Genomic DNA, 25,275 nt, shown 5'->3' on the forward strand with positions numbered 1-25,275 from the left:
TGGCAAAACCCCCGTCTCTACTAAAAATAAAAAAATAGCTGGGCGTGGTGGCGCACACCTGTAATCCCAGATACTCCAGAGGCTGAGACACGAGAATCGCTTGAACCCAGCGGCAGAGGCTGACAGTGAGCTGAGACCGTGCCAGTGCACTCCAGCATGGGTGACAGAACAAGACTCTGTTCTCAATTAAAAAACAAACAAACAAACAAAAAACACATCACTGTGTATAATGTGTAGTCAACAATGTTGACTAAGAACATTTTAAATGATAGTAAAATTGATGAAGATATCATTACAATCCTTTTCAGTACTTATTACCTGTGGAATCCTTAAGTCAATGATTCTCAATGTTTTTGTAACCCAACATACCAGGATATCCCAGTCAGTATAGCATTAATCCTCAAAGTACGGATTAGCGCATTACGGATTTAGAAAAACTCCCTAGGTACTGATACGCTCCTCCAAGAGGAGCCGTATATACTATCTCCTTTAAGGTTGTGTATCTTAAACTACTATGTAAAGCTATCTGTATAGTGCTGTTTTTGTTAGTTTTTAATAAAAATACTCAAAGGTCTAGCGTTTGAAGTTTATAAAATACTTTTACATTCATTATCTCATTTGTTCCTTTAGACTATTTTGAAGTTAAGAGTAGAGATCACTGGCCGAGTGCGGTGGCTCACACCTGTAATCCCAGCACTTTGGGAGGCCGAGGCGGGTGGATCACTTGAGGTCAGGAGTTCAAGGCCAGCCTGGCCCACATGGTGAAACCCCATCTCTACTAAAACTACAAAAACAGTCAGCTGGGCGTGGTGGCATGCGCCTGTACTCCCAGCTACTCGGGAGGCTGAAGCAGGAGAACTGCTTGAACCCAGGAGGTGGGGGTTGCAGTGAGCAGAGACCACACCACTGCACTCCAGCTCGGCTGACAAGACTCCGTTAAAAAAAAAAAAAAAAAGAGTAAAGATCATTATCCCCATTTTTCCTATGAAGAAACTTCATTTCAAAGCAATTATGCAACTTCCTCAAGATCACAAAGGTAATAGGGGACAGAGCTAACCTAACACCTGAACCAGGTCTTAGAACTCCAAGGCTGAAGTTCTCCCAATATTATAAAAATGTACATTACATTTACAGAGGAAATTATATGATTGCTTGGGTTTTAAAATACTCAAGGAAAAAAAAAATACTGAGGAGAGAGAGAGGAGACAGTGATAAGACAGTGATACAGTTTGGATACTTGCTCCTGCCCGTATTTCATGTTGAATTGTAATCCCCAATGCTGGACGTGGGGCCTGGTGGGAGATGTTTGGATCATCGGGGCGGGATCCCTCATGAATGGCTTGGCCCATCCCCTCATTGATAAGCAAGCTCTCATTCTGAGTTCACATGAGACATGGTCATTTAAATGTTTGTGGCACCATAAGCCATCACCTTGTCAATAAGTGACCTCTCACTCTGAGTTCATATGAAGTATGTGGCACCATCTCCCCCACCAACGGTCTCTCTCTTGCTCCTGCTTTCGCTCTCTCTCTCTGCCTGCTTTGCCTTCTGCCAAGAGTAAAGAAGAGGCCTCCCCAGAAACAGATGCCGGCACTATGCTTCCTGTAAATCCTGAAGAACCATGAGCCAAGCAAACCTCTTTTCTTCCAAGTTACCCAGTCTGAGGTATTTCTTTATAGCAGTGCAAGAATGGCCTAATACAGGCCAGGCACAGTGGCTCACGCCTGTAATCCCAGCACTTTGGGAGGCCAAGGCAGGCAGATCACCTGAGGTCGGGAGTTCGAGACCACCCTGACCAACATGGAGAAACCCCGTCTCTACTAAAAACACAAAATGAGCCAGGAGTGGTGGCGCATGCCTATAATCTCAGCTACTCGGGAGGATGAGGCAGAAGAATCACTTGAACTCAGAAGGCAGAGGTTGTGGTGAGCCAAGATCACACCATTGCACTCCAGCCTGCGCAACAAGAGTGAAACTCCATTTCAGAAAAAAAAAAAAAAAAGAAGAAGAAAATAACATTTCTCTACCGAGGCCTCAATGATCCTACAAACTAAACGAAAAGACCATTGGAAAAAAGCTTAAATCTAGACCTAAAACATGCAGACAAATGAGAAAACAATCGTAACAGTTTTAAGCCAGCTGAGAGAAAAACAAGTTATCTAGAGTAAATTCCCAGCTATGACTCACAGAATCACAGAAATACAGTTCTTGCCACTAGCTTTTTATGGAGGAAATTGAGGATACAGGCTTTAACTACTTTGTACAAGGTCACAGAGTTAGTTACTGGCCTGACTCACCTTTGGTGATGCCCCAATTCAGTCCTCTTCCTCCAATAATAGGCTGCCTCTAGCTTAGAGAAAAGCAGTAATTTTTTTCTTTGAATTTTGATAACTTACTACTATTTGATTTATTTATCATCAGAAAATATCTTAATAGGCATGGATGAAAAACAAAAGTTAACATACAGTAAAGAAGCAAGCATTGAGGCTAGGCACGGTGGCTCATGCCCACTTTGGGAGGCCGAGGTAGACGGATCACTTGAGGTCAGAAACTCGAGACCAGCCTGGTTAACATGGTGAAACCCCATCTCTACTAAAAATGCAAAAATTAGCCAAGCGTGGTGGCACGTGCCTGTGATCCCAGCTACTCGGGACGCTGAGGAAGGAGAAGTGCCTGAACCCGGGAGGCGGAGGTTAGTGAGCAGAGATCATGCCACTGCACTCCAGCCTGGACGACAGAGACTCCGTCTCAAAAAAAGAAAAAAATTAAGCATTGAAAAAACATTTTAAGATCAAAGTTCTGGTTCTAGGAAAGATGGAACAAGCACACTCCACCTTGTCTCTCCCTTTGGATGCAACTATAAATCCTAGACAAAATGTATGCCACAGCTTCTTGAGGACTCTGAAAAGTAAGTAACAGAAAGTGGACTGGAGAAAAAAAATCATCATTTTTCCCCTAGTATTGCTGTCAAGCCGGAACCCAACAGCAGCCCAAAACCAAGAAGTACTCACTGGGTGCAGAGAGAAAGAGCTCAAAGAAAAAAACATTTCTGGTACAAGGAGCAGGAAAAGGAAGATCAAGGACAACAGAAGTTCTCTCTTTGGACCTTTATTCCCCCAACCACTTCCATCCCCCTCCCCCCTACCCCTAGGCAATACTGCAATAGCCATGGCTGTAGCAGAACAGCAATAACAGTGACAGACAGGTAGACACTAAAAACTGGAGAAGGAGACCTCTTTTCTCTGATCAATGGAGCTTAATCCCAATAACATGGGACAAGTCACTCTCCTTTCTCTTCTCTATCCACCCATTGATTGATAAGAGAGAATTCACCAAAAACGACAACAACAAATCCTCATTGTGAATGTATGTAACAATAGAGCTAAAAATACATAAAACAAAAATAGATATAAAAGGAAAAATAAACAAATACCGAATTATAGTTAGAAGACTTCAACATGCCTCCCTCTATAATTGACAGAACTAGTAGACAGAGTATCAGCAAGAATACGAAGACCTGAAGACCAGCACCAACTAAATGTATCTAACATTAACTAACAAAACTATCATTTGTAGAATACCCCAACCAACAAGAACAGAACACGGCCAGGAACAGCGGCTCATGTCTGTAACCCTAGTACTTTGGGAGGCCAAGGTGGGCAGATCTCTTGAGTTCAGGAGTTCAAGACCAGCCTAGGCAACAAGGCAAAATTCAGTCTCTACCAAAAACACAAAAATTAGGCCAGGCACAGTGGGTCATGCCTGTAATCCCAGCAGTTTGGAAGACCGAGGCGGGCAGACCTCTTGAGGCCAAGGGTTCGAGACCAGCCTGGCCAACACGGTAAAACCCTGTCTCTACTAAAAATACAAAAATTAGCCAGGCGTGGTGGCGCATGCCTGCAGTCCCAGCTACTTAGGAAGTGAGGTATGAGAACTGCTTGAATCACTTGAACCCATGAGGTGGAGGACGCAGTAAGCCGAGATGCACTCCAGCCTGGGCAACAGAACAAGACTCTGTCTCAAAAATAAATAAATTTTAAAAACACAAAAATTCGAGGCCGGGCGCAGTGGCTCATGCCTGTAATCCCAGCACTTTGGGAGGCCAAGGCAGATGGATCACCCGAGGTCAGGAGTTTGAGACCAGCCTGGCCAACACGGTGAAACCCTGTCTCTACTAAAAATACAAAACTTAGCCGGGCATGGTGGCAGGCGTCTATTAATCCCAGCTACTCGGGAGGCTGAGGCAGGAGAATCGCTTGTATCCTGTGGGCGGAAGTTGCAGTGAGCCGAGATCGTGCCACTTCTTTCTAGCCTGGGTGAAAGAGCAAGACAACATCACGAAAGAAAAAAAAGAAAAGAAAGAAAAAGAAAAGATACCCAACTATATTAGGCATTAGAAAAATGCAAATTAATATCACAATAAGAATCTCTTGACACCTATTAGATTGGCTAAATATCAAATGCTGGGAGGATGCAGAGCAACTGGAACTCTCAAATATTTCCTGGTGTGGATGCAAAATGATAATGCCACCCCAGAAGACTGTTTGGCAGCTGATTATGGACTAAAACATACATGTAGCATATGTCCCAGCAATCAGAAGTTACCCTAGAGAAATGAAAGTTTATGTTCACACAAACTGTACATAAACTGTTTAGAGAAGTTCTGTTCATAATTGCCAAAAACTGTAACAAAATGTGGTAAATCTATAAAATGGAATACTATGTAGCAATAAAAAGGAGTAAACTATTACCACACACCATAACATACACAGTTCTAAGCATTATGCTGAAATAAAGTCTCAAATGGTTATGTATTGAGTGATTCCATTTATATGATATTCTTGAAAAGATAAAATTACAGCAATGGAGAACAGATCAGTGGTTGCCAGTAGTTAGGGTTAGGGGATGGCTGAAAAGGGGCAGTAAGAATTTTTCTGAGACAATAAACTATATCCTAACTGTGGTGATGATTACATAAATCTATACATGAATTAAAACTCACAGAACCAGGCAGATGTGATGGCTCATGACTGTAATCCCAGCACTTTGGGAGCCCAAGGTGGGCAGATTGCTTGAGCCCAGGAGTTCAAGATCATTTTGGGCAACATAGCAAAATGCTGTCTCTACAAAAAGTACAAAACTTAGCTGGGCGTGGGGGCACACACCTGTAGTCTCAGCTACTTGGGATACTGAAGCAGGAGGACTGCCTGGGCCTGGAAGGCAAGATTGCAGTGAGCCAAGATCACACCACTGCAATCCAGCCTGGGCAACAGAGCAAGAGCAAGACTGTCTCAGAGAAACAAAAAACAAAAAAAAATTAACAAAAAAACAAAAACAAAATCCTCAGAGAACTGTAAAACAGCAAACCAGAAGAGTCAATTTTACCATATGTTAACTTTAAAGAGTTTATTTTAAAGTAAACAAAAAAGGCCTTGAGCTAAACAATTAAGACCTATTTGATCAGTTATAGAATATATGAGCCGGGCGCAGTGGCTCAAGCCTGTAATTCCAGCACTTTGGGAGGCCGAGATGGGCGGATCACGAGGTCAGGAGATCGAGACCATCCTGGCTAACACGGTGAAACCCCGTCTCTACTAAAAAAAAAATACAAAAAGCTAGCCAGGCGAGGTGGCGGGCGCCTGTAGTCCTAGCTACTTGGGAGGCTGAGGCAGGAGAATGGTGTGAACCCAGAAGACGGAGCTTGCAGTGAGCTGAGATCCGGCCACTGCACTCCAGCCTGGGCGATAGAGCAAGACTTCGTCTCAAAAAATAATAATAAAAAAATTAAAAAAAAAATAGAATATATGCCTGAGAAAATTACTAATTGTTCTAACCTGCTTAAAGGCATATTTAACCACTCAAGTAACAAAACATTATTGTAAAATCTTGTGAAGAATGTTGTATATAGTCTGAGCAACATAGGGAAACTCTGTCTCTACAAATAATAAAAAAAAGTTAGCCGAACATAGTAGCACACGACTACTGTCCCAGCCACTTGGGAGACTGAGGCAGGAGGATAGCCTGAGCCCTGGAGGTTGAGGCTGCAGTAAGTTGTGACACTGCATCCTGGGTGATAGAGTGAGACCCTGTCTCAAAAAAAAAAAAAAAAAAAAGTTGTGTATAATGGATGTATTAAGATATGGTCATACGGCTGGGCCTATAAAAGCTAACACTGAACTCTTTTTTTTTTTTTTTTTTTTTTGACAGAGTTTCACTCGTTGCCCAGGCTGGAGTGCAATGGCGCGATCTCGCTCACTGCAACCTCCATCTCCTGGGTTCAAGCACTTCTCCTGCCTCAGCCTCCCGAGTAGCTGGTATTACAGGCATGTGCCACCATCCTTGGCTAATTTTTGTATTTTTAGTAGAGAGGGGATTTCACCATGTTACATGGTCAGGTTGGTCTCGAACTCCTGACCTCCGGTGATCCACCCGCCTTGGCCTCTCAAAAGTGCTGGGATTACAGGTGTGAGCCACCACGCCAGGCCAACACTAAACTCTTATACAAGGGATGGCTGAAGGTAGTCTCCCTCAAAGATGAAGTCATTTTCGAAGTCAGTAAACTAGAGACGGGAACTATGGGGCATGGAAGGCTAGAAAAGGTTCTATTAATCTGAACCATAAAGGTGTCAAGATGTCTAGACAGGAGTTTCTGTATGGTAGGTTGAAAGACGGCGCCCTCCAAACACAGGCAGGTCAAAAAAGCCACCTGTTAAGCTATGTCCCTTTTGGCATTCTAAACTGGTAAAATCAAACCGAAAGAGAAGACAATGCTTCACATATGTGGAGAAGGGCAAGGACAAATCTTCAGGAACTTTTCCTTATTTCTACCCCTAGATATATAAGTAAGTCTATTCTGAAAATCTCAGCCTTTTCCAACCCTGAAAAACAAAGAAATGTGAGTCCTTATTTTGGCCAAAGCACTGAAAGGAAGGAGGCACACCACAGGAACCAAGCATTGGAAGTAACAGGAAGTTAAAGAATTACAAGTGAGGAGGCCAGGTACGGTGGTTCACACCTGTAATCCTAGCACTTTGGGAGCATGGGGCAGGGGGTGGATCACCTGAGGTCAAGAGTTCAAGACCAGCCTGCCCAACATGGCAAAACCCCATCTCTACTAAAGATACAAAAAATAGCCAGGCATGGTGGTGCACGCCTGTGATCCCAGCTACTACAGAGGCTGAGGCAGGATAATCGTTTTAACCGGGGAAGTGGAGATTGCAGTGAGCCAAGATCGCACCACTGCACTCCAGCCAGGGCGACAGAGTGAGACTCTGTCAAAAAAAAAGAAAAAAAAAAAAAAGAAAGAAAGAAAGAAAAAAGAATTACAAGTATTACAAGTGAGACTGGGCACAGTGGCTCACACCTGTAATCACAGCACTTTGGGAGACAGACGCGAGCAGATCGCTTGAGCCCAAGAGTTCAATAATAGCCTGGGCGATATGCTGAAACCCTGTCTCTACAAAACATCAACAAAATGAACCAGGCATGATGGCATGCATGCACCTGTGGTCCCAGCTACTTGGGAGGCTGAGGTAGGAGGATGACCTGAGCCTAGGAGTGAGGCTGCAGTGAGCTGAGATCGGGCCACTGCACTCCAGCCTGGGCAATGGCACAAGACCCTGCCTCAAAAACAGAAAAAGCAAACAAACAAGAGAAATAACAAACTCTAACCTTTTTTTAAAAAGTGCTGAACACAGTAATGAAACTATACAGAACATAGCTGAGAATCCAAAAACATATTTTTATTATCTCAAGCAGCCAATATAGAGACTGACACATCAACACACTAAAACATCTACTTTACTCCAAATAGAGGTCCTCATTCAGCCTGTTCTGGAACAGAAGCTACAAATCAGAAAACTGTAAGTGAAAGAGGGGAGGAGGGTGGACCCAGGAGATAGAAACTGCTTTAGAAAAGGACACCTATGATAGTTAAAAATGTCACCCAACACCAAGGGAAGAAACAAAAGCAGTAACAAAAACAAACAAATAAATAAAAACCTACATACAGCAGAAACAAGCATTTTTAAAACAGTCTGGAGCTACTTAGTGTATATCCAAAAAGTAGCCAACTCCCACTAAGGTCCTAAGAGCACCAATAAATTATAAATAGTACCACAATGTAGTTTTTGTTGTTGTTCTTTGCTTTCTTTTTGAGACAGGGTCTCACTGTGCCATCCAGGCTGGAGTGCAGTGGCAGGATCTCGGTTCACTGCAATCTCTGCCTCCTTGGTTCAAGCGATCCTCCCATCTCAGCTCCCCAAGTAGCTGTGACCACAGGCGCAAGCCACCACACCAGGCTATTTTTTTTATTTTTTGTAGAGATGAGGTTTTATTATGTTACCCAGGCTGGTCTCAAACTCCTGAGCTCAAGTGATCCGCCCCCCTTGGCCTCCCAAAGTCCTGGGATTACAGGCGTGAGCAACCGCACTCGGTCCATAATGTGGTTTTACAAAAAGAACTTGATTCTCCAAGAAGTGGTTAAAATAAGATTAACATTTAACATTCAATGCATAGGGAAAAAACATGAATACAAAATTATATCTGTATTATAACCAAGTTCTAAAAATTTTATAGTTCAGACACCATCTGCCCTTACTAATTTAACTACCTGACCCATCAAAGACTGAGAAAAGTGTGTTAAACTCTACCACTATGATTGTGTTTCTCTCAATTTCTCCATTTATATATAACCACTTACATTTAGTATGCCAATGGTTTCATTCTACCCTTAAGTGTTCCATATTTTATATCATTATGGTTTGTACACTCTAACAAAATAAAGTGTCCCTCTTTGTCCTGTTTTTTTAAACCAAATAATAAAAACATCTCTTAAAACAAGGATGGATTGGGAGGCCGAGACGGGCGGATCACGAGGTCAGGAGATCGAGACCATCCTGGCTAACACGGTGAAACCCCGTCTCTACTAAAAATACAAAAAAAAAAAAAACTAGCCGGGCGAGGTGGCGGGCGCCTGTAGTCCCAGCTACTCGGGAGGCTGAGGCAGGAGAATGGCATGAACCCAGGAGGCGGAGCTTGCAGTGAGCTGAGATCTGGCCACTGCACTCCAGCCTGGGCGACAGAGCGAGACTCCGTCTCAAAAAAAAAAAAAAAAAAAAAAAAAAAAAAAAAACAAGGATGGAAAGGGAACACAAAAATACTAAAAGTCTGACTTAAGGGACACGGATTATAGATTAATGTGTTTCAGTTTTCATTAACAGTTATATGATAAATAATGATAAAAACAGAGGAAAAAAGGAAACATAAAATTCATTTTAGAAAAATTTCTACCCAAAATGGTTAAGCAAAATTGGGTTTTGAAGCTTAAACTAAATAAGATTACTTTACATGCCCAAAGAATCAAAATTATAAACAAACTAAAGGACAAAAAAAAAAATTAAACAGAAGAAGAAAAAATAATGTGTGCGTGTTTCAATTCTCCCCAAAATTTATGGCCAAAATGGGGAAGATGGCTATTTTCCAACATCTCCACAAATCCCTTTAAGGATAAAGATTTTTCTCATACAGCAATACCATTCTCAGGCCATGAGAAGTACCTTTTTTTTTTTAACTTTGAAATGTCCATTTTTCCCACTAAATACAAGCTCCCTAAGGCTAGATCCTCATTTGCCTTATTCACTCTTGTATCCTCCTACAAACTTGATAAATACTGTATTTATTAAATCCTAAATGCTAAAATATCTTTTTAAAAAGTTGAATTGTCCTTTCCAAAGCACACAAAATAAAAGTGTACTGGCTGCTCACCAACATCTATGGAAAAAGGCTGTCAGAACTCAACCCAGTTCTCTCTTCTACCCTGCCCAGATAACATTCTCCCTGTTTCAGAACTCACACTGCTCACTGTGCACTTTTAGCTACTGATAGCCAACCGTCAAGCACACAACCAAAAAATTGGAGCTCCTGCAGCTATGTGGTCTGTCTTCCCCTAACAGATCTCAGGTTATTTGAGCTCTAAATCTAAAAACAAAATTCTAAAACTTAATTTTTCACCATGAAAATCACCTATTTTCCTAACCAACAAAGACTGTACTTGAAGAAGTCTTTCTGGCTAAACAATGAGAAAAGACTCAAGCAAATAAATGAGACTTCAATTAACTTCACCACGGACTACTGTGTCAGTAACAGACTTTAAGTATGGCTGAGAATGTTCAAGGGATATAAGTTAACATCAGGCAAAACCCTCCAAAGAAGTTACCAATGCTTTCCCTCTTGCATTCTCCAGATGGCCTGTATTTTTATATTACGTGCCATACAGAACCCCTATTTCAGATTTTTATTTCATATGTATATCTGAGTTGCTTTAACGCATTTACAACTTGCAAAATACTATGACTAGAACGTGACACTAGGAAAGCTTAAACCAAATCAACTGATTGTATTATGCTTCAATCAGACTTTTACTTTACAATACATCTTAGATATTCTGGCTATGATTACACTGGTCTAGCCTAGCTGGTTTTCTCACTGCCTGTGTTTTTGTGCTTTTCTTTCTTTTGAGGGGAGGGGTGCACACCTATTTCCCCTATATGAAGAAATGTGTTCACAGAAGGGAAATGGTCTACAGAGTGAATAAACAGAAAAGACCAGAGTTAGAACTTCACTGTTTGAACAGGAGAGATTAAATCTGGGGACAGGCCAGATTACAGGCGTGGTGGCTCACGCCTGTAATCCCAGCACTTTGGGAAGCTGAGGCAGGTAGACTGCTCAAGTCCAGGAGTTCAAGACTGGCCTGAGCAACACGGCAACACCCAGTCTCCACTAAAAATACAAAAATTAGTTGGGCGTGGTGGTGCATGCGTCTGTAGTCCCAGCTATTCGGGAGGCTGATGTGGGAGGATCACTTGAGCCCAGGGGACAGGGGTTGCAGTGAGCTGAGATCGAGTCACTGCACTCCAGCCGGGGTTGCAGAGTGAGATCGTCTCAAAAATAATAATGATAAAATGAAATAAATCTGGGGATAAGTACTCTGGTCATTAGAGAGGCAAACACCACTGTAAGACAAGCATAATTCTTTAATCAGGTTTCACCATGGCCTAAAATGATGAAACACTCAAGACCAACTTTATATGCTCTGATTTTAGGCTCACAGTGCAACTTTCTTAAGCGCCTCAACTCCCAAGTACTTCCATATAAGGAATAGGGTCCTGTGGAATGCAGACACAGATAATTCAGGAGAAAAGCATATCCCCTCCTTGTGAATTACAATACTACAGTATTATTATAACTTACCAATCAGTGTGTTTGATTGGTCTCAATCAACCCTAGGAGATGAACTACTAAAATGGAATTTCTGGATCTTCAAGGCTAAAGAATAGGCTGTGGAACGTATGATCACATTGAGCTATCACTCCACCCTGTCTAGGCAGCCAGCTGGCATCCCTCTAAGAGGACTTAAGTTCAATTCTCCCTAAATTGTCACAGTAATCACAGAAATCTTTTATGCTTAATTATCCATAACCAGAATTCACCAGAACTGAGATCTAAAAAGCAAATGCCTGTAAATGCAAACATGCCTACTAACAATTCAACAGCACTGAGATGCATAAAAAGCAGACTGGGCGCAGTGGCTCAGACCTGTAATCCCAGCACCCTGGGAGGCCAAGGAGGGCAGATTGCTTGAGCCCAGGAGTTCAAGACCAGCCTAGGCAACACAGCAAGACCCTGACTCTTAAAAAACTTTACATATATATACGTATATATGCATGAAAAGCAATAAAGGCCAGTAAACAATGATAGCTAAACAAAACAAACATCTAATCTGACACTAATGAAATTTTAAAAAATTTCACTCTCCCAACCGTAATCTTATTAGCAAAACCATGCTAAAGTACTCTCAATTCAAGAAGTATCTTCAAACTCTCAAAACAAAAATTTGGCTTAAAAACATCACCCAAAGGGTATAATTAATGTTGAAGGATGTTATCTGATGTAAATATAGATGCCTTTTTAACTTCTATATAGTCTGCTATCTTTCAAGTAATGAGCATGTAAAACTTGGAATAAAACTTGCTTTGAAAAGAATCAAACAAATTAACAAAAACGTATAAATAAAGCAACTGTAAACTTTCAAAGTTAGTAAGGTGTCATTCATTCCAGAAAAATGTATCTAAGGGTACTCTTCCCTAGGATAACAAGCAGAAATATTAGAAAGTTATTTAATATAGCCAGGTGAGGTGGCTCACCCCTGTAATCCCAGCACTTTGGGAGGCTGAGGCGGGCAGATCACGAGGTCAGGAGTTCAAGATCAGGCTGACCAGCCTAGTGAAACCCCATCTCTACTAAAGATACAAAAATTAGCCGGGCGTGGTGGCGTGCGCCTGTGACCCCAGTTACTCAGGAGGCTGAGGCAGGAGAATCACTTGAACCCGAGAGCCAGGGGTTGCAGTGAGCTGAGATCGTGCCACTGTACTCCAGCCTGGGTGACAGAGCAAGACTCCATCTCAAAAAAAAAAAAAAGTTACTTAATATAATACTAAGATGACAAATTTTCCCTAGCATATTCTTCATGAATCCAAGTTCTATTAATTCTGGATATACAAGGAGAGTGGGGGAGTTGTCCACAGAAAATTAAAGATGGTATAATATTTACTTTTAATTGATGTATCTGATATTAACTAGTTAGAAATTAAGGATAAACAGTCCCATTGACAATAGTGTCAAAATAAAATACATAGGAATAAATTTAGTAAGAAAGGTATAGGAACTATATGAAAAAAATATAAAATCTATAAAGTATTTGTTGAAAGACCTAAAATAAACTTGAACAAATAGACACACACAAAATTATCATCAAAAACTGTTAAGGCCGGGTGCGGTGGCTCACGCCAGTAGTCCCAACACTTTAGAGGCCAAGGTGGAAGGATCACTTAAGGCCATGAGTTAGAAACCAGCCTGGGCAATACAGTGAGACCGTGTCTACAAGAAAATAAACAATTTTTTTTGAGACGATCTTGCTCTGTCCCACTGGCTGGAATGCAGTGGCGCAATCTCAGTTCACTTCACTGCCTCCCAAATTCAAGCAATTCTCCTGCCTTAGGCTCCCGGTGGCGCGTGCCACCACGCTCAGCTTATTTTTTTGTATTTTAAGTAGAGACAGGGTTTCACTGTGTTAGCCAGGATGATCTCAATCTCCTAACCTCGTGATCCGCCAGCCTCGGCCTCCCAAAGTGCTGGGATTAGAGGCATGAGCCACTGCACCCAGCTGGAATGGACTCTTCTAAGACAGTTTCAGAAACCAAAGAGGAAAAGAGGAATATATATAATTACCTGAAAATGTCTGTGAAACAAGTAAGGTTAAAAGATAAATGAGGGCAGGTACAGTGGCTCCCGCCTGTAATCCCAGCACTTTGGAAGACCAAGGCGGGCAGATCACTTAAGGAGTTTGAGACCAGCCTGGCCAACATGGCAAAACTCCATCTCTACTAAAAGTACAAAAATTAGCCGGGTATGGTGGCGAGCGCCTGTAATCTTAGCTACCCAGGAGGCTCAGGCAGGAGAATCGCTTGAACCCAGGAGGCGGAGGTTGCAGTGAGCTGAGACCACTCCAGCCTGGGTGACAAGGGCAAAACTCCATCTCTCAGAAAAAAAAAAAAAAAAGGATAAATGAAAGACAAGAAAAACACACATGCCATATAACAAAGAATTAATATTCCATAAGTGCTCCTACAGGAAGAAAAAAGAAAGAAAGAAAAATGAACCAAGGACATGAGCAGACAATTCTGAATAAAGGAAATCCAATGGCCATTACACATATCAAATAAGGCTAGCCCCAGTAACAGGGAAGTTAAAATTAAGACAAACTGCATGAACCATTTATCATCTAGCAGACTAGTAAAAATTAAACTATGTATTTACACCCAGTGGTTTGATGACATGGAGAAGTCAATGCTACTTGGGATGAAAATTATGATAACCTATTTAGAGAGTAATCTAGCAATAAAAATGTTTAAAATATATTTCTCTGTTAACCCAGAATTCCCACTTTGGAGACTCTACAGAAACAAAAGCATCAGCAAATAAAGTGGCATGTACAAGGATATTTATTGTAGCACTTTGTTAAGTGGCAAAAATCTAGAAATGATCTAAATGTTCACAGGAAAATAACAATAAATTACGGTACATCTATGCTACAAGACACAATAGGACTGTTTAAAAGAACAAGATAGAATTATATTTACTGTGGGCTTAGTGCAGTGGCTCACATCTGTAATCTCAGCACTTTGGGAGGCCATGGCAGGCAGACTGCTCAAGTCCAGGAGTTCGAGACCAGCCTGAGCAATACAGCAATATCTCATCTCTTCTTAAAAAAAATAATGGCCGGGCGCGGTGGCTCACGCCTGTAATCCCAGCACTTTGGGAGGCCGAGACGGGCGGATCACGAGGTCAGGAGATCGAGACCATCCTGGCTAACACGGTGAAACCCCGTCTCTACCAAAAAATTCGAAAAACTAGCCGGGCGAGGTGGCGGGCGCCTGTAGTCCCAGCTACTTGGGAGGCTGAGGCAGGAGAATGGTGTGAACCTGGGAGGCGGAGCTTGCAGTGAGCTGAGATCTGGCCACTGCACTCCAGCCTGGGCGACAGAGCAAGACTCCGTCTCAAAAAAAAAAAAAAAAAAAAAAAAAAATTGGCCGCGTGCAGCAGCTCATGCCCATAATACCAGCACTTTGGGAGGCCGAGGCAGGCGGATCATGAGGTTAACATGGTGAAACCCCGTCTCCACTAAAAGTGCAAAAAATTAGCCAGGTGTGGTGGCAGGTGCCTATAGTCCCAGCTACTCGGGAGGCTGATGCAGGAGAATGGCGTGAACCCGGGAGGTGGAGTATGCAGTGAGCCGAGATCACGCCACTGCACTCCAGCCTGGGCAAAAGAGCGAAGTTCCATCTTAAAACAACAACAGCAACAATAATAATAATAATAATAATAATAATAAAGAATTATAGTGGCTGGGTGCAGTAGCTCACGCCTGTAATCTCAACACTTTGGGAGGCCGATGCAGGCAGACTGGTCGAGCCCAGGAGTTTAAGACCAGCCTGAGCAACACAGCAAAATCTCATCTCTTATTTAAAAAAATAGTAAGAAAGATTATATTGGCCAGGTGCAGTGGCTCACGCCTGTAATCCCAGCACTTTGGGAGGCCAAGGCAGGTGGATCATGTGAGGTCAGGAGTTCAAGACCAACCTGACCAACATGGACAAACCATGTCTCTACTAAAAATACAAAATTAGCAGGGCATGGTGGCACATGACTGCAATCCCAACTACTAGGGAGACTGAGGCAGTAGAATCACTTCAACCTGGGAGGCGGAGGTTGTGGTGAGCTGAGATCATGCCATTGCACTCCAGCCTGGGCAACAAGAGCAAAACTCTGTCTCAAAAAAAACAAAACAAAACAAAAAAGAATTATATTGGCTGGGCGTGATAGCTCATGCCTGTAATCCCAGCACTTTGGGAGGCCAAAGCAGGCAGATCACTTGAGGTCAGGAGTTTGAGACCAGCCTGGCCAACATGGCAAAACCTCACCTCTACTAAAAATACAAAAACTATCTGGGTGCGGTGGCAGGTGCCTGTAATCCCAGTTACTCTGAAGGCTGAGGCAGGAGAATCGCTAAACCCAGGAGGTGGAGGTTGCCTCCACCTGGGCGACAGGGTAAGACTCCGTCTCAAAAAACAAAACAAAACAAAGAAAAAGAATTATATTTACTGATCATGACATATTTCAAAAAAAAAAAAAAAAAGCGTGTTATAGAGTAATATAAATAATAGGATCTCTCTTTAGTAAAAACAAAAAAATCCTACATATGTACATTTACATGAGTATATACAGTACTTAACTAAGCACTGAGAGAAACATTGAAGCATATTCGTTGATAATCTGTTAAAATTTTGGGTAATTACGACTGTCATAGAATAGATGATGTAACACTATAGGGTAAACATCCCTAATCCAAAATCTGAAATACTCCAAAACCTGACATTTTTTGATTGTTGACACGATGCTTGAAGAAATGCTCTTCAAGGCCGGATGCAGTGGCTCACGCCTGTAATTGCAGCACTTTGGGAGGCCGAGACGGGCGGATCACGAGGTCAGGAGATCGCGACCATCCTGGCTAACACGGTGAAACCCCGTCTCTACTGAAAATACAAAAAATTAGCCAGGCGTGGTGGCGGGCGCCTGTAGTGCCAGCTACTCGGGAGGCTGAGGCAGGAGAATGGCATGAACCCGGGAGGCGGAGCTTGCAGTGAGCCGAGATCGTGCCACCGCACTCTAGCCTGGGCAACAGGGTGAGACTCCGTCTCAAAAAAAAAAAAAAAGAAATGCTCTTCAAGTGTTCCAGATTTTGGATTTTAGGATTAAGGATGTACAACTGGTGTAAGGCAAAATTCCAAAATCCAAAAAATTCCAAAACATGAAACACTTCTGGTCTCAAGCATTTCAGATAAGGGATACTCAATGTGTATTTGGTTGAAAGAGCTAACTTATATAAATGATTATACAGTTGTACAACACAAAGTAAAAGGAGGTCCATTAGTATTTTTACAACTCAAGTTAGTGAACCTATTTAAACCTCACTGTTGAGAAATTGTTCAGTCATAAAAGGAAGCAAAAGAAGTGTTTTTTACTTTTTTTTTTTTTTTTTGAGACAGTCTATCTCTGTCACCCACGCTGGAATGCAGTGGCACAGTCCTAGCTCACTGCAGCCCTGAACTCCTGGGTTCAAGTGATCCTCCTGCCTCAGCCTCCCAAGCAGCTAAGGCTACTGGCAAAGACACCACATCCAGCTACTTTAAAAAATTTTGGGCCAGGCACGGTGGCTCATGCCTGTAATCCCGGCACTTTGGGAGGCCAAGGAGGGTGGATCACCCGAGGTCAGGAGTTCAAGACCAGCCTGGCCAATATGGTGAAACCCCATCTCTACTAAAAGTACAAAAATTAGCTGGGCATGGTGGCGGGCACCTGTAATCCTAGCTACTTCGAAGGCTGAGGCAGGAGAATCGCTTGAACCCAGGAGGCGGAGGTTGAGGTGAGCCGAGATCGCACCACTGCACTCCAGCCTGGGTGACCGAGGCAGATTCTGTCTCAAGAAAAAAAAAAAAAAAATTCATAGAGCCAGGGTTCCACTGTGTTTCCCAGGCTGGTTTCGAACTCCTGTCCTCAAGTGATCCTTCCGACTTGGCCTCCCAAAGTGCTGGGATTACAGACATGAGACACCAGGCCTGGCCAGCGAAGTTTATTTTTAGGTTTAGAAAACGTGTAACATCTTTACATAGCTTTGAAATATTTAAAATATTTCAGCCAGGTTCAGCAGCTCATGCCTATAATCCCAGCACTTTGCGAGGCTGAAGCAAGTGAACCAGGAGTTCGAGACCAGCCTGGCCAATGTGACAAAACCCCATCTCTACTAAAAATACAAACATTAGCCAGGTGCGGTGGCAGGTGCCTGCAGTCCCAGCTACTAGGGAGGCTGAGGCAGGAGAATTGCAGGAATCCGGGAGGCGGAGCTTGCAGTGAGCCAAGACTGTGCCACTGCACTCCAGCCTGGGTGACAGAGTGAGACCCTGTCTCAAAAAAGTAAATAAAAAATAAGATGTTTTAAATCATAAGTTACAAAAATCACATGTATTTTTTCCTCATCTTTTAAAAAACTGACTTCTTCCTTCTAAACCTACTTAATTTCTTGCCAACATTTATAATTTACTAATCAAATTTCTCCAATGGTCTGAGTAGGCTTTTTTTAAAAGTAAAATTTCCGAGTACCTAGTGAAAAAATTTTCAATCTGATCCTAAACTTTGCACTTTTATGCTAAAGTGTCAATGCTGACTCAACACATTTGGCAGGTGTGTTTTTTTTCTCCCACTTCTGGACCCTTCAAACTTTAACCAGTTTCTCCAGCAACCAAAACTCAGGCCATATTAAGTGTATTGTGTTACTTTGTCAGTGAAGAAAAAAACTTCACATGTATCTTCAAAGTAAAAATGACACCGCATTCACGCCTGTAATCCCAGCACTTTGGGAGGCCGAGGCTGGTGAATCACTTGAGCCCAGGAATTTGAGATCAGCCTGGCCGACAGGATGAAACTCGTCTCTACTAAAAACACAAAAATTAGCCAGGCATGGTGGTGCGTACCTGTAGTCCCAACTACTCGGGAGGCTGAGGCAGGAAAATTGCTCGAACCCGGGGGCAGAGGTTGTGGTGAGCGGGGATCGCTCCAGTGCACTCCAGCCTGGGTAACAGAGGGGGACTCCGTCTCAAAAAAAAAAAAAAAAAAAAAAGACAACTCTTTTTTTCTCTTTTCTCTTTCTTGACCTCATTGAAATAAAATTTTCTATACAAAAAGGCAACTGGAAAAATGCTACTACATTTTGACAAAGATATTTTCTTTTTTTTTCTTTTTTTCTTTTTTTTTGGAGACGAGTCTCACTCCGTCCCCAGGCTGGAGTGCAGTGGCACGATCTCAGCTCACTGCAACCTCCACTTCCCGGGTTCACGTGATTCTCCTGCCTCAGGCTCCCGAGTAGCTGGGACTATAGACACGCACCACCACGCTTAGCTAATTTTTGTATTTTTTAGTAGAGACGGGGTTTCACCATGTTGGCCAGGATGGTCTCCATCTCCTGACCTCATGATCCGCCTGCCTCGGCCTCCCAAAGTGCTGGGATTACAGGCATGAGCCACCCGGCCAACAAAGATAATTTCAAAACCTGTAATCCAAGAAATACAAAAGATTATATAAACCTATAGGCTATCTTAATTTTTTTTTTTTTTTTTTTTTTTTTTTTTTGAGACAGAGCCTCCATCTGTCACCCAGGCTGGAGTGCAGTGGCATGATCTTAGCTCACTGCAACCTCCACCTCCCAGTTCAAGCAATCCTCCTGCCTCAGCCTCCCAAGTAGCTGGGAATGCAGATGAGCACCACCATGCCCGGCTAACTTTTGTATTTTTAGTCGAGATGGGATTTCATCATGTTGACCAGGCTGGTATCAAACTCCTGACCTCAAGTGATCCGCCTGCCTCGGCCTCCCAAAGGGCTGGGATTACAGGCATGAGCCACTGCACCGGCCTACTCTCTTAAGTTTAAAATTGCTTGTGGGCAAGGCATGGTGGCTCACACTTTTAATACCAGCACTTTGTGAGGCAGAGGTGAGAGGACCTCCTGAGCCCAGGAATTCGAAACCAGCGTGGGGAATCTGGCGAAACCCCATCTATACAAAAAATAATAATAATAAATCCGGCAGCACACGCCTACAGTCTCAGCTACTTAGGAGGCTGAAGTGGGAGGATCACTTGAACCTGGGAGGAGGGCGAGGCTGCAGTGAGCTGAGATTGCACCACTGCACTCCAGCCTGGGTGAAAGAGTGAGAACCCGTCTCAATCAATAAATCAATAAAAATAAAATTGCTTGTTAGTTATAAGCTGAGAGGAGTTGAAAAAAAAATTGTTTGCTACTTTCAACATTATTCTGCATTAGAAACTGAGTAAAAGCAACAGGGAATAAAGAAAGCCAAAATCAAGAACTGAAAACAGACTGGGCGCAGTGGCTCCCGCCTATAATCCCAGCACTTTGGGAAGCCAAGGTGGGTGCATCACTTGAGGTCAGGAGTTCGAGACCAGCCTAGCCAACATGGTGAAACCCCACCTCTACTAAAAACACAAAAATTAGCTGGGCATGGTGGCGTACGCTTGTAACCCCAGCTACTTGGGAGGCTGAGGCAGCAGAAATCACTGGAATCCAGGAGGTGGAGGTTGCACAGTGAGCCGAGATCCAGCCACTGCACTCCAGGCTGGGAGACACAGCAAGACTTTGTCTCAAAAAACAAAACAAAACAACAAGAACTGAAAACAATTCATGAAGCAAGGACAGACTAAATTACAAGCACTTAAAACAGTATTTTTTAATTTTCTGAAGCTCTAAGTAAGAGTTTTAAAGTTTTGATTGCAATTAAGTCCTGCTATATACACAAAATTTTAAAATCCTCATCAAATGCAAATAAGGGGATTAAGCATTGTAGAAAATCTGTTTTGGTATGTAGGTTGCCAATTCAACTTTTTTAATTAAAAATAATCTCTTGGAAAATACTCATTCAACTTTTTTAATTTGTATAAATTAAAGAGTTTTGGCCAGGTGAGGTGGCTCACACCTGTAATCCCAGCACTTTGTTTGGGAGGCCGAGGCAAGAGGATTGCTTGAGCCCAGCCTGGGCAACATGACAAAATACTATCAATACAAAAAATACAAAAATTAGCCCCGCGTGGTGGCACACGCCTGTAGTCCCAGCTACGTGGAGGGCTGAGGCAGGAGGATCGCTTGAGCCCAGCAGGTCCAGGCTGCAGTGAGCAGAGACCACTGCACTCCAGCCTGGGCAACAGAGTGAGACCCTGTTCAAACAATAAAAATAATAGAAAATAACAGGTTTTTTTTTTTTTTTTTTTTTTTAGACAGAGTATCGCTCTGTCGCCCGGGCTGGAGTGCAGTGGCCGGATCTCAGCTCACTGCAAGCTCCGCCTCCCGGGTTTACGCCGTTCTCCTGCCTCAGCCTCCCGAGAAGCTGGGACTACAGGCGCCCGCCACCTCGCCCGGCTAGTTTTTTGTATTTTTTAGTAGAGACGGGGTTTCACCATGTTAGCCAGGATGGTCTCGATCTCCTGACCTCGTGATTCGCCTGTCTCGGCCTCCCAGAGTGCTGGGATTACAGGCTTGAGCCACCGCGCCTGGCCGAAAATAACAGTTTTTATAAATCATAAAGTTGGTTTTGGTTTGCATACCACTGATTTTTAAAACTCCTTTTTAAAATAAACACTGGGGTGAAATATCACCAAGGCATGCCTGGCAATTTCTGTACTTTATAGTTTCACTCTAAAATCTGCCCTCAAATCTAGAACTGCTGTCAATGACAGAGGTCAGACCAAAGAACAAGCAACTGCTCCCAAAAGAAGTGGAGGTTTCCTAAACACAAAGCAGACATTCAAATATGCACTGATCAATGGTGCACTAAACAACACTTCGCTAGGAATTTGTTAAGGCAAAAGGGCCCTTTCCCCAGTGAACGCAAACTATCTAAGAATGAATTTTTAAAAGTTTAATATTTTAAAATATTTAGGTAGAGACGGAGTCTCATTATGTTGCCCAGGCTGGCCTCTAACTCCTGGGCTCAAGGGATCCACCTTCCACTTCCCAAAGTGTTGGGATTACAAACATGAGCCACTGAGCACCCGCCTGAATGACATTTAAATACCAATATATTAAAGCATGAAAAACACTGAGTTAACTAACATCTATGTGATAGCTCTGCTAACACCTTACTTGAAAAGTCTAAGTCAGAAATGGCACATTTCAGTAGTAACTGCGAGGCCATACTTAGTAAATGAGCGATCATTACATAGGTGTTCAGTGTTTGACAGTTCCTTTAAACCAAAAGAGAAAATGACATAGCTTCAAGGTAATACAGAACTCACATATCTAATAGTAACTAATAGGTTTTTGAAAAATTTCCTTAAAACAAATAACAAGATCACTATTTACACTGAAAATATTGTTTTCTCCTGAGACACCATATGACCTATACAGGAATTTATCTACAATCTCATTTCAATAATCTGATAAGAATAATGCATCTATATATCCACGTGGCTTAGCAGTATTAAAAAGCTTGACTCAGTTCAAGTTATAAATTTAAATTTCATCCACTAGACTGTGATCTCAAGTAAGTTAACTTCTCTTTTGCAGATGTAAAAACCCAGGCTGAGATGAAATAAGGGTGATTCAATCACACTCGCCTAACTTCAAACGTAGGAAATGTATCAGTGAATTACTGTGAAATACTTTTTATTCGCCAGGCGTGGTGGCTCACGCCTGTAATCCTAGCACTTTGGGAAGCCAAGGCGGGCGGATTGCCTGAGCTCAGGAGTTCGAGATCAGCCTGGGCAACATGGTGAAACCCATCTCTACTAAAATACAACAACAACAAAAAATTAGCCGGGCGTGGCAGCGTGCACCTGTAGTCCCAGCTACTTGGGAGGCTGAGGCAGGAGAATTGCTTGAACCCGGGAGGCGTAGGTTGCAGTGAGTCGAAGGTTGCAGTGAGCCGAGACCGTGCCACTGCACTCCAGCCTGGAGACAGAGCCAGACTCCGTCTCAAAAAATAATAATAATAATAATAATTGAAGCAAAGAAATACTTTTTATTCAAGCATGCTAGACTGCAAACATGCTTTTAGAATAAAAGGACTAGATTACGAGTACTTAGAGGGTTCATATTTTTCAAACTTGAAAGTCAGGCTGTATGACAAGCTAGGTATTTGACAAAGTATTCTAGGGAAGGGTGGAAGTGAATATTTAAAATTCAACTATCCCCAGAAAAACCCAATACATGAAGTTATTACAAGTATTTTTTAGAATCAGTCAGCAAAGATCATTACTGTACAAACACCTCAAAGTTAAGGTCACTAAGAAAGCACTAACTCCTCTCCTAGGTTAACGAATCACTGTAAAGCAGCCCAACTCTCCTTTCTACCTACCTCAGATTAGTATTTTTCTCCATGGACAGATTTCCATGCTCAGGGATATGTAATAGGGGAGGAGAAAAAAAAAAAAAAAACACCACACAAGTGTCAGTGAGTACCAAAAAGCTAAGTGTTCAGCACAGGGAGGGAATCCACAAATGAGAAAACATTTGACAGCTCCTGCCTCCCAAAAGCCATTTAATCTGCCTCATAAACATTACTGCTGAAGCACACTCTGAGCGAGTGGTTCGATGCATCTCCTACACCAAGTCTCCTAACCGGGAAACAATCAACCGAATCGTCCCGACTCTTTCAGGCAATCAGGAAGCCCGGGAGAATTATTAGACGCTGACGTCCGCAGGCCCAGGAGCTGAGAAAAGGGTAAACAGTACACTCGCAGGTAGGCTGAAAAAACAAAACAACAACAAACACACACACACGCGCGCGCGGAAAATTGGGAAAGAAGTTGGTCGGAAGGTTAGGGAGAGGCGAGGCCGATGTCTGGTTCCGAGAGGACGGCACTGCAGGGGCAGGTAGCGATTAAGTGGGCATTTGCAAATGCTGAGAATTATCTGAGAGACCTGACACGGGTACAAGACACAAGAACGCTGATACGTGGCTCAGAGAAGACACGCGGGGGTGGGGCCCGCCGCGCTAAACCCCAGGCTCCCTGAATGAGCCCTCAAAGATCGCAGCCTGAGAAAGTCAAAGGTTCAAGGAGGCCCGTACCCGCGCGGCAACGCCACTACCCGGAACACCGCTGCGCGCGGAACCTCCCGGTCCGAGGCCTCGAGGTCGGCCCTCCAGAAGTCGGAGCAGCCCCTGGGGCTCCCGGCCCCTCCTGGCCCAGCCTCTCTGTCTTCTCTTCTCAACACCCACAGCCTGGGACCGGACCCCTGAAACTGACAGGAAGCTTCCGGTCGAGCGCCCGCGCCAGCGGCGGGGCAAAAGCAGCAATATGCTCTCAGTGCCGCCAGTGACACTCACCGGCCCGAAACCTCGAATGAAACCAGTAGCTCCGGGGGCGGCGGCAGCAGTGGCAGCAGGAACCGAACATCCAAAATGGCGGCTCCCTCGGCCTCACCACCGCTACTGCAGGCGGAGGGATCCTAAGGAAGGAGAGAGTTTTTAACTAACTTCACACACTATTGAGGAAACTTTGCTCCCTGGCCTACTCGTCTGGTCGCTTCCGTGTCGCCGCACTGCAACTTCTAGTACCTCTCCTCTCGGATTAACCAAGAACTCGGACCCTGCCGAGGACTATTTGCCAAGGAGGAGGCGACTGCTTCTGGCAGAGCGACGCAAAGCGTAGCAAGGGTCGGGGCTGTCACTGATGACGCGAGACGCTGCTGCCGAGTCACCGCTGCGAAGAGTCTGAGCGAGAAAGATCCGGCCGACCCCGGAGCGGACAGACATTGGTTCCGCTTGGCGGGAGGCGGGGGAGGGGCTGGGCTACCAGGAAGCGGTGGGGCCACCTGGAGGAGGCGGAGCTAGGTCAGGTAGCCCAGGAAGTGGGAGCAGGCGAGGCAGAGCGGGGCGGAGAAGATAGCAGGGCTGAAATGGTGTTCATCCACGGGCATCCCAAACTCTTTGCTGTCTCCTGTAAGATTTTTGCTTTCTTTTTAATTTAAGGAGCATGCTCCAGGTGGTATTCTATGGTTTTATGGTGTCTTTGCAACATATGAAGAGTTAAGAGGATGACTCACAAGAATGGATTCCACGCCCAGTACCGCGGTTCATGCACAGCTCAAGTCACTTAGACTCCAGGGATTCAGTTTCCTCGTATGTAGAAAGAAGACTTGGACTCATGTTAGCTGAAACCCTTACGGAATGGGCTTTCGGTCTATGACTCCATGAATTAACGACCAAGGCCAAAGAAAGTCTAACCAGACAGTTCCTAACCTGATAAATAATTACTAACATATGACGCGAGTCTTTTCCGTGTGAATGTAAAGGGGGCCTGATACCTTGGCCTGTTTAAAGGAAAGGTGACCTACCTAGACTAAAATCCTTCCGCTAGATTGGCAACAAAGTACAATACAACACAGCACCAGGCTGGGTGCCAAAGAGAACAGAACCAACTGCACAATTTTTTTTTTTTTTTTTAGACAGAGTCTCGCTCTGTTGCCCAGGCTGGAGTGCAGAGGCGGCATCCCGGCTCACTGCAACCTTTGCCTCCCAGGGTCAAGCAATTTCTCTTGCTTCAGCCTCCCAAGTAGCTGGGATTACAGGCTCCCGCCACCACAGCCGGCTAATATTTGCATTTTTAATAAAGAGAGCGTTTTGCTCTGTTGGCCAGGCTGGTCTTGAACTCCTGACCTCAGGTGATCCGCCTGCCTCGGCCTCCCAAAGTGTGGAGATGACAGGTGTGAGCCACCAGCCTGCCCAGAACTAACCACAAATCTTGAGTTTAGGACCTGGGTGTCATAGACAGAAGGTTGCACCTTTTTCCTTAGTCATTTTCATGCAGGGATTTCAAAACACTTTACAAAAATTGCTCTAAGTAGGCCGGGCACAGTGGCTCACGCCTGTAATCCCAGCACTTTGGGAGGCTGAGGCGGGCGGATCACCCGAGGTCAGGAGTTCGAGACCAGCCTGGCCAACATGGCGAAACTCCATCTCTACTAAAAATACAAAATTAGCCGGGCATGGTGGCGGGCACCTGTAAACCCAGCTACTTGGAAGGCTGAGGCAGGAGAGTCGCTTGAACCCCGGAGGCAGTGGTTGCAGTTAGCCAAGCCTGGGCGACGGAGTGA

General features: G+C 43.8%; 1 protein-coding gene across 2 annotated transcripts in view; it reads right to left on the minus strand.

Moving 5' to 3' along the window:
* AP1G1 (adaptor related protein complex 1 subunit gamma 1) overlaps positions 1-23,946 on the minus strand; it is an 88,656-nt gene extending 64,710 nt beyond the window's left edge. The window contains exon 1 of one of the 2 annotated variants that reach the window (XM_010354030.2): positions 23,507-23,946. The gene's annotated coding sequence lies outside the window, so the exon portion shown is untranslated. Of the gene's footprint in view, positions 1-23,248 lie in introns of both variants that reach the window. The other variant, XM_030924793.1, reaches the window with a different exon arrangement.
* Between the last annotated feature and the right edge of the window lie 1,329 nt (positions 23,947-25,275).

Source organism: Rhinopithecus roxellana, chromosome 20 (genome assembly GCF_007565055.1).
Source record: "Rhinopithecus roxellana isolate Shanxi Qingling chromosome 20, ASM756505v1, whole genome shotgun sequence".
Lineage (NCBI taxonomy): Eukaryota > Metazoa > Chordata > Mammalia > Primates > Cercopithecidae > Rhinopithecus > Rhinopithecus roxellana.